The sequence below is a fragment of the Lissotriton helveticus genome (assembly GCF_964261635.1).
Source record: "Lissotriton helveticus chromosome 1_1 unlocalized genomic scaffold, aLisHel1.1 SUPER_1_unloc_43, whole genome shotgun sequence".
Classification (NCBI taxonomy): domain Eukaryota; kingdom Metazoa; phylum Chordata; class Amphibia; order Caudata; family Salamandridae; genus Lissotriton; species Lissotriton helveticus.
Window position 1 is genome coordinate 596,269 of NW_027611685.1, and position 9,602 is coordinate 605,870.

The window sequence follows — 9,602 nt, forward strand, 5'->3', positions numbered from 1 at the left end:
CTAAACCTGCTAAGGGCTGAGCCCTGAATGCCAGCCTTCTTGACATGGTCCACCAAGATCCCATGGTTGACCGTGTCAAAGGTGACCGAGAGATCCAACAGCACCAGGGCCTATGGAGTACCCCTGTCAGCCCTCTCTCGCAGCAAGTCCAATACCGCCAGTATTACAGTCTCCGTTGAGTGGGCAGGCCGAAAACCAGCTTGGTGTGAGTCGAGATAGTTGGATTGTTCACTAAAATTGGACAGGCACTTCACCGCATGAGCCTCCAGTACCTTTACCAGGTACGGGAGCAAAGAGATTGGGCGGGAATTCAACAGGATCTGGGGATCTGCCCCTGATTTCTTCATAAGGAGAATCACAATTGCCTCTTTAAAGGCCTTAGGGACACAACCCTAGAATAGGGACTCATTCAGAAGAGAGAGGGCTGGAACTGGGAGGCCGGCGAAGGCTTCTTTTAGGAGGTGTGGTGGGCAGCAGTCCGTAGGGGATCCAGATTTTACTTTAGACGAAAGGTCCTGGAACACCTGTGTACAGTAGTTCTCTGCAATCATCTCTGCTGGTGCAGATCGGTAGTGCCTGGCTCTTCTTAGGTCATCAGGAACTGAAGTTCAGAGACTGGGAATACCACCTGAAAACTAGATTTAAGGGTGTTACAAGGGAGTGACAGGAAGTGTCCAATGGGCCCTTTGCCTGGGGTGTCTACCCCCTCTAACATGCCCACCTTCTGTGAGAGGAGGACACAGTCCTAGCCCTAACTGGATAAGACCCATCATCTTCAAGATGGTGGGCACTGAAAAGCGTACTTGACCTAGCCTCAAGCACCCGAGGGCTGGAGTTGGCAGAGGGGGGCACATCTCCTCTTCTATCAAAGGTTTCCCACTTGTCCTGCCGCCAAAAAGGGGGTGAGGACAGGATGGAGGCCAGCTCCTTCGAACAGCAGAGGCTGGGGTTGTCTGAAGCTCCCCACCACGGATGGCTCTTCCTGTCCAGTGGGAGACATGAACACTTCCACCCAGGCAAGGCATAGTTCTCAGCCTCAGAGTGCGCAGGCACTCTCCCCTGAGGTCAGAACACACTCTGGTGGTAGCAGGCTGGCTCCGGCCAGTCAATGACCACACTAAGGATTGGTAGGTTTCAGGGGACCCCTAAGGGGGCCTCTGTGTGCAATTCTTTTTAAAAATTGACACTGGAATCAGTGCAAGTTTATTATGTTGAGATGCTTGGTGCCAAACATCACATATTTCAGTGAAGCCATCATGGAGCTGGCGAACTCATAATGACGAGTGTCCAGCCTATGTACTTACTATGACTTCCCTGGTTCACTTACAATATCCAGGAATCGACTAGGACAGTGATTCCCAAACTGTGGTCCGAGGACCCCCAGGGGTCCGTGACACAATCCCTGGGGGGCCTCAGGCTGTAATTTTAAAAGCACAACAAAGTTCCTTGTAGAATTTGCAGTTTTCCAGCAATAATAAAAGTGTCAAGATAACGTCTGTGATTAATGTACCTGCTGGAGCGAGTTGAGAGTTTTGTCAAGTGGCAGCTTTGACTTATCTAATGTAGCACAGAGGGTTAATATGCCTACTGCAAAGAATGTGTACCATGCATTTAAAAAAAACTGTTTTTTATGTGCATAGGTTAGTGGGTTACTACTTTTGAAACCGAGATTATTTTGTTATTGTGCAGTTTATAAGTGATGATCGTAATCTAGCACAGTAACCTAAAAACTGTCATCAAAGAGCTGCTTGCAACCTGCATGGTACAAGTTAGAAACATATGTTTGTTCCAAGTCTTTCATTATCCTGATGCTGCTAAAAAGGTCTATTTGGGTGGAAATAAATTTATATTGTTAAAGTCAATGCTAACCACTGTGTTATGTTCTGAATTCTGAGTTTGTGATTCTCCAGACCAAGGGCTCTTTAAAATGCCTACCAGTATGAATGTGAATCCTACACCTTGTAGTCGCATTTGCCTTATGTAACATTTTCTATACACTGGTTTACACGTATGAATCATTGTCTCTATGGGGCAGATTTACAACGAAAGTGACTCAGTGTGTGCCGCAAGCCATTTGGCTGCGCCGCACTGAGTCACTTTCAAAGCACAGGGATGTGACATATTTACAACAATATGTAACATCTCTGTGCTTCCTGCTGTGCTGGCGCACAAACGGCTGCCATGTGCCTGCACAGGCACATTTGCACCATGGTGCATGGATGCCTGCGTCGTGGGGAGATTTTGTATTTGCAGGTAGGGTTCTCTTCCTGCACATAAACAATCAGAAATGGCGTTTTTCAACGTATATGTGTGCTGCATTAGCACACATCGAACTTGCAAAACATCATTGTTTTCATGATTGTTTATGTGCAGGAAGGGATACCTTCATATACATAAACAATCACCAGAGGTGATATGCTTTTTCTATGCGTGCTGCAGAATACAGCACACATAGAAGTGTGGCTCAATGGTTAGAGCCGCAGGCCCTGATGCAGAAGTCTGGCCCGGGACCAGGGTTCAATTTCCGCCTCGGCGGCTCTTGGGCTCAATTTCCCCGGACCTGATAATTTTCGCCTCGGTGCCTATTCTAATCATGGGTCCCACTCTGCAACTCTGGGCAATAGCTTGCTTAATCTCCACAACGGCCCCAACAGCGCTGGGATGCCTGGCTTCACCATGGGGGTGCCCAGAAGTGGGCACTTCACAGGGAAAGCCAGGAAGGGTTCCTCAGCGGTATTCGTACAAGCGCCGAGATGCCTCATGGTGATTCGTGCGCTATACAAGTACCACTACATTACATTATATTACATTACATTACATTACATAGAAAGAGGAAAAAAACAAGGAGAAATGAATAAATTTCTCCTCGTTGCACCTCCCTACGCCTCCCCTGGGGAGCATAGCATTCAGACACATTTGCAGATTCACAATTTCTAGTAAATCTGGAAATGTGTCTGGTTTCATGGGTGTTGCGTGGGAACACCCACAGCAACACCCATGGAACACCCCTTTCACGCAAAGTGCTTTGTGCAAATGGTCCATATTTACAAGACCAGGAAAAGTCACGCAGGGTGGCTTTTCCTGGCTTGGAAATATGGGGCACTAAAATGCGCCACTGGTGCGTCACTTTTTGTGACGCACCCGTGGTGCAAGGAGCTTGTCTGTGTGATGTAAAGTGCTCTGACATCCTTCAATGGTATGAGAGATGCTATAAAGCAAATGAAATACATGTGACAGAGGGGCTATGGAGAGATGAGAGGCACTGATGGAGGGTGACAATAAGGGAATCATTGAAGAATCCCAACAAAGATTGTCGTATCCTGGTGCATAGTCAGGTCATCATTTACTATTCTTTAAAAGCTGATACAATTCAATATATAATGTTGTAGAATGAACCATTGTTTCCTACATTTTCTTGGGGGCAGAGCCTCCCAAAGCCCCCTTTGTAGAGGTCAGGCTCATTCACTGCACATGGTGTGCACTGTATTTGCCAGGGCTGCTTTGGGTTTCAAGTCTGGCCCTGGAAGGAACCGCGTACTGCGAAATAAAACCAACCATTTAAAAGTTAGTCACTGAGATGCAGCACTAACCTTTTGAAAATTCTTTCAATATAAAATACTAAAATCCTTAGTAATTTGAGTACTTGTTTTGTGTGCACACGTGTGTTTATTGTTTTTGAATTACTGTTTTAATGTTTGAAATTTAAATAATACAAATAACTTGGGGGTCCCCGGCTTCCAGTGGTGACTCAATGGGGGTCCTCAGGAGTCAAAAGTTTGGGAACCACTGGACTAGGATATTGCAGGGGCATCAAGGGCCTTTCATGCAGATATGCCTTAGCAGGGGGGAGAGGATGTGGTGCAGCAGTCAGAGCTGCCGCCTCGGGAACTGGGGATCCGGGTTCAAGTCTCTGCTTCAGCGCAACATCCTGTGATTCTGGGAAAATCACTGTCTCTCCCGGTGCCCATAGACAGAGTCTGTAAACCCTCACAGGTGATGAGCCGCACTATATAAATCTGCGAACTTTAACTCACTGCCTGAGATATGTGTAAGACACCCCTCTAGCAGTGTTCATGGGAATGGCACACAGGGATGTGTGCCAGGTCGGCTCTTCAGTTTTGTCAGTAGGTGACGGAGTCTGAATTTAATAATTGTCCCACTCAGTAAGGAGGGATCTATCACCCACTCCCCTTCTTCTCTGTTGTGGTCATTTGTATGTGTATCCTCCAGGTGATGAGACATCGATGCCACCGGAGGGGGCGGCCTGATGATCGATGAAGGCAGAGGAAGAGGCATCTGTGGGACAGATGAGGCCGACTCTGAGGGAGGAAATCGGCGGTAGTAGTCATCAAGCACATGTTGCAAATTAGAGATGCGAGACATGGGCATCTGCACAGTTGGATTCTCAAGTGGTGGTTGAGTATTAGGCTCAGGGTAATAATCATATCCTTGGTCATCATCAATATTTTGTCATTTGATGAGAAGCTCGGAAGGAGTACGAGCAGCACGGAACCGGTCATCCTCTTCCGAAACCTCCTCATTAGCCCCATAGTCAAAAAGCTCCACAGAAAGATTTGGAGATGGTTGAATTGGCAATAGATCCAAAGAAGAGTTCCTACGTTGACATTGAAGTAGGTAAACATCCGTCGTTCCTGAAGGCGGCAAAAGTGTTGCTGAAGATTTCAAGGGGACTAGAGACATCAAAGCTGAAGGTGGAATCAAGGATGCCGCCGCCGACTCAGCGGTCGACGACGAAGAGCGTGGTTGAAGTTCCGTAAGGAAAGGCTTCTGTGCTGTTGACGAGGCAACCGTCAACGAAGCAGGTGGAGCCTTGACAGTCATCGACCGTCTCGTATAGCGAGGAGGCATCCGTCGATGACTGACCGGAGACAGGCCTCTTTTTTGTCGACGACGAAGTGAGGGAGGTGGCAGACGAGTGAGGCTTCACCGACACCATGACAAACGTTGACGGAGAGGACACTGACGACATAATCATTGTAGGTTGAGGAGAAGAGAAGGTGGAAGTCGTCGTTGTAGCAGTGGCGACGGAAGTCATCATCGACGAGGAACCCATTTTTTAGGCAAATTTGTCACAGGAAGAGACTTAGACGCCTGAGACTTAGAGGCAGATCTCGGAGGCGTAGAGGGCATAAGTAGTCCCTTAGAAGGAGCAGGAGCCCTTTTTGAGGAAGAAGTCTGGCCTTCATGAGTAGAGGTGTGGTGTTTCTTGAGCATCTTAACCTTAGCAGATACCATCTCCGCCTCACTAGCCCTCTTCTTAGAGATGACAGTCCTGAGAGAGGAATCACTCTCAACATCTGATAAGGGATTATCCTTGGTCTTGAGTTTCTGTAACCACAGAAATAGACGTCCCTCTCTGTCTCTTAAAGTCTTTTGAGGAAAAGTCCTGCAGATTTTACAATCTCTCACCTGATGTTCAGGGTGGAGGCAGTAGATACACTTTTTGTGGGGGTCTTCAGAATGAAGCCGGAATTTCCCACAAGACTCACAGTGTCTGATGAGTGACCTCTTTGTAGTAGACAAAGCAGTGAAGATATTCTGAAGAGTTTCTGAAGGGAAAGGGTAGTTGTACTGAGCAGAGCTCAGGGAGGCTCCCTTCACACAACGTGCAGTAGAAAATCTGAGAGCCTGAGCCTCTGAGGAGAAGGTTCCAGAGGGTGCTGTTGCCTAATTGGCTGGAGTTTGTACCACATCTAATGACTTGGACAAGTTATTAAAGTGACAAGTTTTTTCCTATTAACATCCATGTTGCAATACTTCCTATTGCTCTTTTAGCTATGCTTTCGCTATGCTATTGCTATATTGCTATTCTATGTACCGTGGGAATCACACTTCGACTACGGGAAATAATCCAAGCATGTGAATCTATGAAAGATACCCCATTACTGGAGAACAGCAGTTTTCTCAATACTGAAGCTCTTACCCAAGTTGCTTCAGCCTTTGTCGTCTCTCACATTGACTACACTAACTCTTTACTTTGGCATTCCGGCATATCAATCTAAAAGACTGCAACTAGTACCAAACCAGGCTGCTAGATTAATCTATCGCCAGCCAAGAATGCAGTATGTAACCCCTCTTATGAAAAAGTTACATTGGCTTCTGGTAGTCGAACGCAGTGCATTCAAGATGGGATGCCTCCTCTTTAAAGCGCTCCATGCCAACTGCCCAGTGTCTGTAACTACTCGGGTCCAGAGATATATACACACTCTGGATCTTAGGTCTTCCCATTTAAATCCCCTAGCTAATCCGTCCTTTAAATGCTAGAAATTGGGGGGGGGACTAAGATTTGCGGTCCTGGCTCCTAAATTTTGGAATTCTCTCCCTCAGGACACTAGATAGATGATATCATATCCTCAATTTTGGAAACTCTTAAAGACCTGGCTATTTCGCCAGGCTTATGAATGAATCACTTAGTTGGAGGACTCCCTTGTCCGCAGCGCCATGAAACCTTGTGGAGTGCGTGCGCTTTATAAGTATTTTTAACATAACATTTAATGTCAAACAGGAGGTAAAGCAGCCCACCACTCAGCCATCCTCAGGAAAGTAAGAGTAGCATAGTAAGGAGCTGACATTTGAGTAGTTGCACCCTCCCGCAGCAGGCAATCGAATTATGATCAACCACCCAAAACCCACCATCATAGGTCCATAAAACAGTTATGCCTGCCAACCTTTGCACTAGGACATAGACCATCTGAATAAAGGAAAGACACAATTAACAGTGTGCACAATGGAAATGTTGCCCCACCAAGCCAGTGGGGCCACCGATTTGTAGTACACAACAACACAGGGCCCATGTACTTCTCACAGTTTACTCATCAACGTCAGACGTGGGAGTTGGCCCTTTGCGGCGCTTCTGTAGGGATCTTGCATGTTCCATCTCCATGTTCCATTGCCTGCCTCCCCAATGCGTAGCCTCGCTGGGTAAAGCATGGCATATGATATCTGTTCTTTGAGTAGCACCTTCTTGACATTCTGAAACTCCTTCCGGGCCGCCCGCACCTGTGCCGTAAAATCTGGATAGAACGAGAGGGTATTGTTTTGGCACTTGATCGTTCCCTTCTGGGGAGTGATCGGTAAGACAGTGTCCCAGTCTCTAAAATTGAGTAATCGAGCGATTATGGGGCGGGGTGTAGCACCTGGAGGAGGGTGCGCCGCCAAGGAGCGATTAGCCCGCTCCACCGCAAACATAGGCGACAAGTCATCCGTGCCGCATATCTCCCACAGCATCGCCTCCATGTATTCTTCAAGGCGGCCCACATTTGTTGATTCCGGCAGACCCAAAACTCGAATATTATTGCGCCTCGATCTCGCCTCAATGTCCTCATTCTTCGCTTGTATGACAGCGAGAATTTTCTTGATATCTGTAGTCTTCGCCGCTACATGTTGCAGCCCATCCTCTGCGTCTGATATTCTCTGTTCCGCTTCCCCAATGCGTTCCGCATGTTTGTTGAGTTTGGCCGAAAAGTGATCCATTCTCCCATTGAGGGCCTCGATCTTACCGTCATTAGCTTGAAGACTGGCCTGAATGGCAGCTAGCGATTTCTCTAGTGTTGAGGGTCCCTGGGAGGCCGATTCCAGCTCCGAGTCAGAGGCCGCGTTTTGAGTAGGTTTGCCCCCCTTACGCAGCTCAAAGGTGAGGCGTGGTTGAATCTTCTCTGGTTTTCCCATTATGGCCTCACCCTTCAACAGTCGGCAATTTGCAGACCACAAGTACTGCCCCTTGTTGTATTTAAACAAGTCACTCCTAGAGGCCGGTCAGAGGGAGTAGTGATGCAACCCAGTTGGCCCCAACTACTAACTGCCCCACAATCAGTCCACAACAGCAGGGAATGTTCAGCAGGAGACTGTGAGTGAGACACTTGAACACTGCGCACCACACAAACAGGCCAGAAGGGTGTGAGGAATCCAACAGCCAAAGGTGCCACGCGATCCCAGTACGGAGCGCTCGCCCGCATTGCAAAGCCACAACAACAATCCAGCTGTCTGAAGCAGCGTCTGTTATTCAATATCGCGAGGAGCACTGCAAGAGGGGACCCGCTCCTAGGGGGCCAGTGCCGTCTCACCACATCCTCGTGCAAGTCCCAGCACCGCTAGCCACTCCGCGTCCCCCAAGAGGTCCGGATAATGAAGGCTCCACCTCCTGCTGCACAGAAATCGGTCTCCGAGGACGCCAACTGGGCAAAGGTGAACGCGTGCAGCGCTGCTTGTATACAACACCGGGGAGAGATGTAGATGAGGGTGGGGGCTAATTGTCTGAGCGCCTCAGCAACGAACGGCCGCTCTGACACCGCCGCCCCTCATGAGGCCTAGGCGCGGCCTAGTCTGCCAGCTCACGCCAGCCGCAAGCATGTATCCGCAGCCAAGCACGGCCGGCCGAACCCCGGTATACCACTGTGGGAAGTTGGCCTGATGTGCAGTGCTCACTATTCTAGTGATCACTATATATCAGTCCAAACAACCCTTATTGATGATTGGTTGTAAGTCAACCTTATAGACCAGCTATCCTAGTAGCATGGATACGAGCAGTCTAAGGCTAAGACTCTAGAGGGCGTGTTAAGCCAGCTGTTTTACCATCACATTACCCCTTGAACACCCAGTGAAAGGACACCACACAAGTTGTTATGAAAATAAACAGTGTATTTATTTATAACAAGACTACCCTGGCTCTTTATGAGACAGGGAGCTAAGCACACAACAAAACTCTTATAAAAATACTTTAAGTCGCACAATTTACACAAATGCCCGAGGGGCACGAAAAACCATATACTCTAAAAGTGGAATGCGAATTACTAGCAGGTAAGTAACGATTCTCAGAGGCTTTAGACACGCTAGGCCTACAATACTGAACACTCAGGTTAGGAGCAGGAGGCCTAGGGACACCACGTGCAGAGTGGGAACTCTCACGCGTAAGGCGGGAAAAAGCCTATGGAAGCTAGTATTCACAAAGTTAGTGTTCTCGGGCGAACCCGACTAGGTAGGTCAAAAACGAAAGTGGATCTGGACCCTTGGATAGTGAGGCTATGCTGGGGCACCGAAATGCCGAAGTTACCTAGCCCAGGGGCTGCAGCTGCATAGGTCTGAAAAGACGTCGGGATTCTTCGTTGACGAACCAGGAGCCTGAAGGAAAGGAGTTGCTGGCAGGCGACCAGTGAAGATTGTTCGAGTGATCCAAGCCTGGATCGAAGATGGATGACACCTGAAAGCAGAGGGGACCAAGTTCGTGACTACTAGCCAGTAGTCAGGTGGCACCAGGAGGGCACCGGATGGTAGTCACCTCGACTAGGTGAGTGGGCGACGCTGGGCTCTGCAGTCTCACGGACCAGGAGGCGTTGTCGGCGACCAGGATGGAGGTACGAGCTGTCCCACGATGGATGATGCTGTCGACGTCGCTGGACCCAGGATTGGGGCAACAAGTCTTGGCAAATTCAAGCCCACGCGGTGGACCTAAAATGGCGTCTGGAGTGGACCAGGAGGGTCCGGGGTGCTCCTCTCTTGGAAGGGAGCAAGGGCCAGTCTGGAGCAACCAGACCAGCAGCAGTGATGTCGTCGGGCGTCGTTAAGAAGGCCACAAGCCAGCGGGC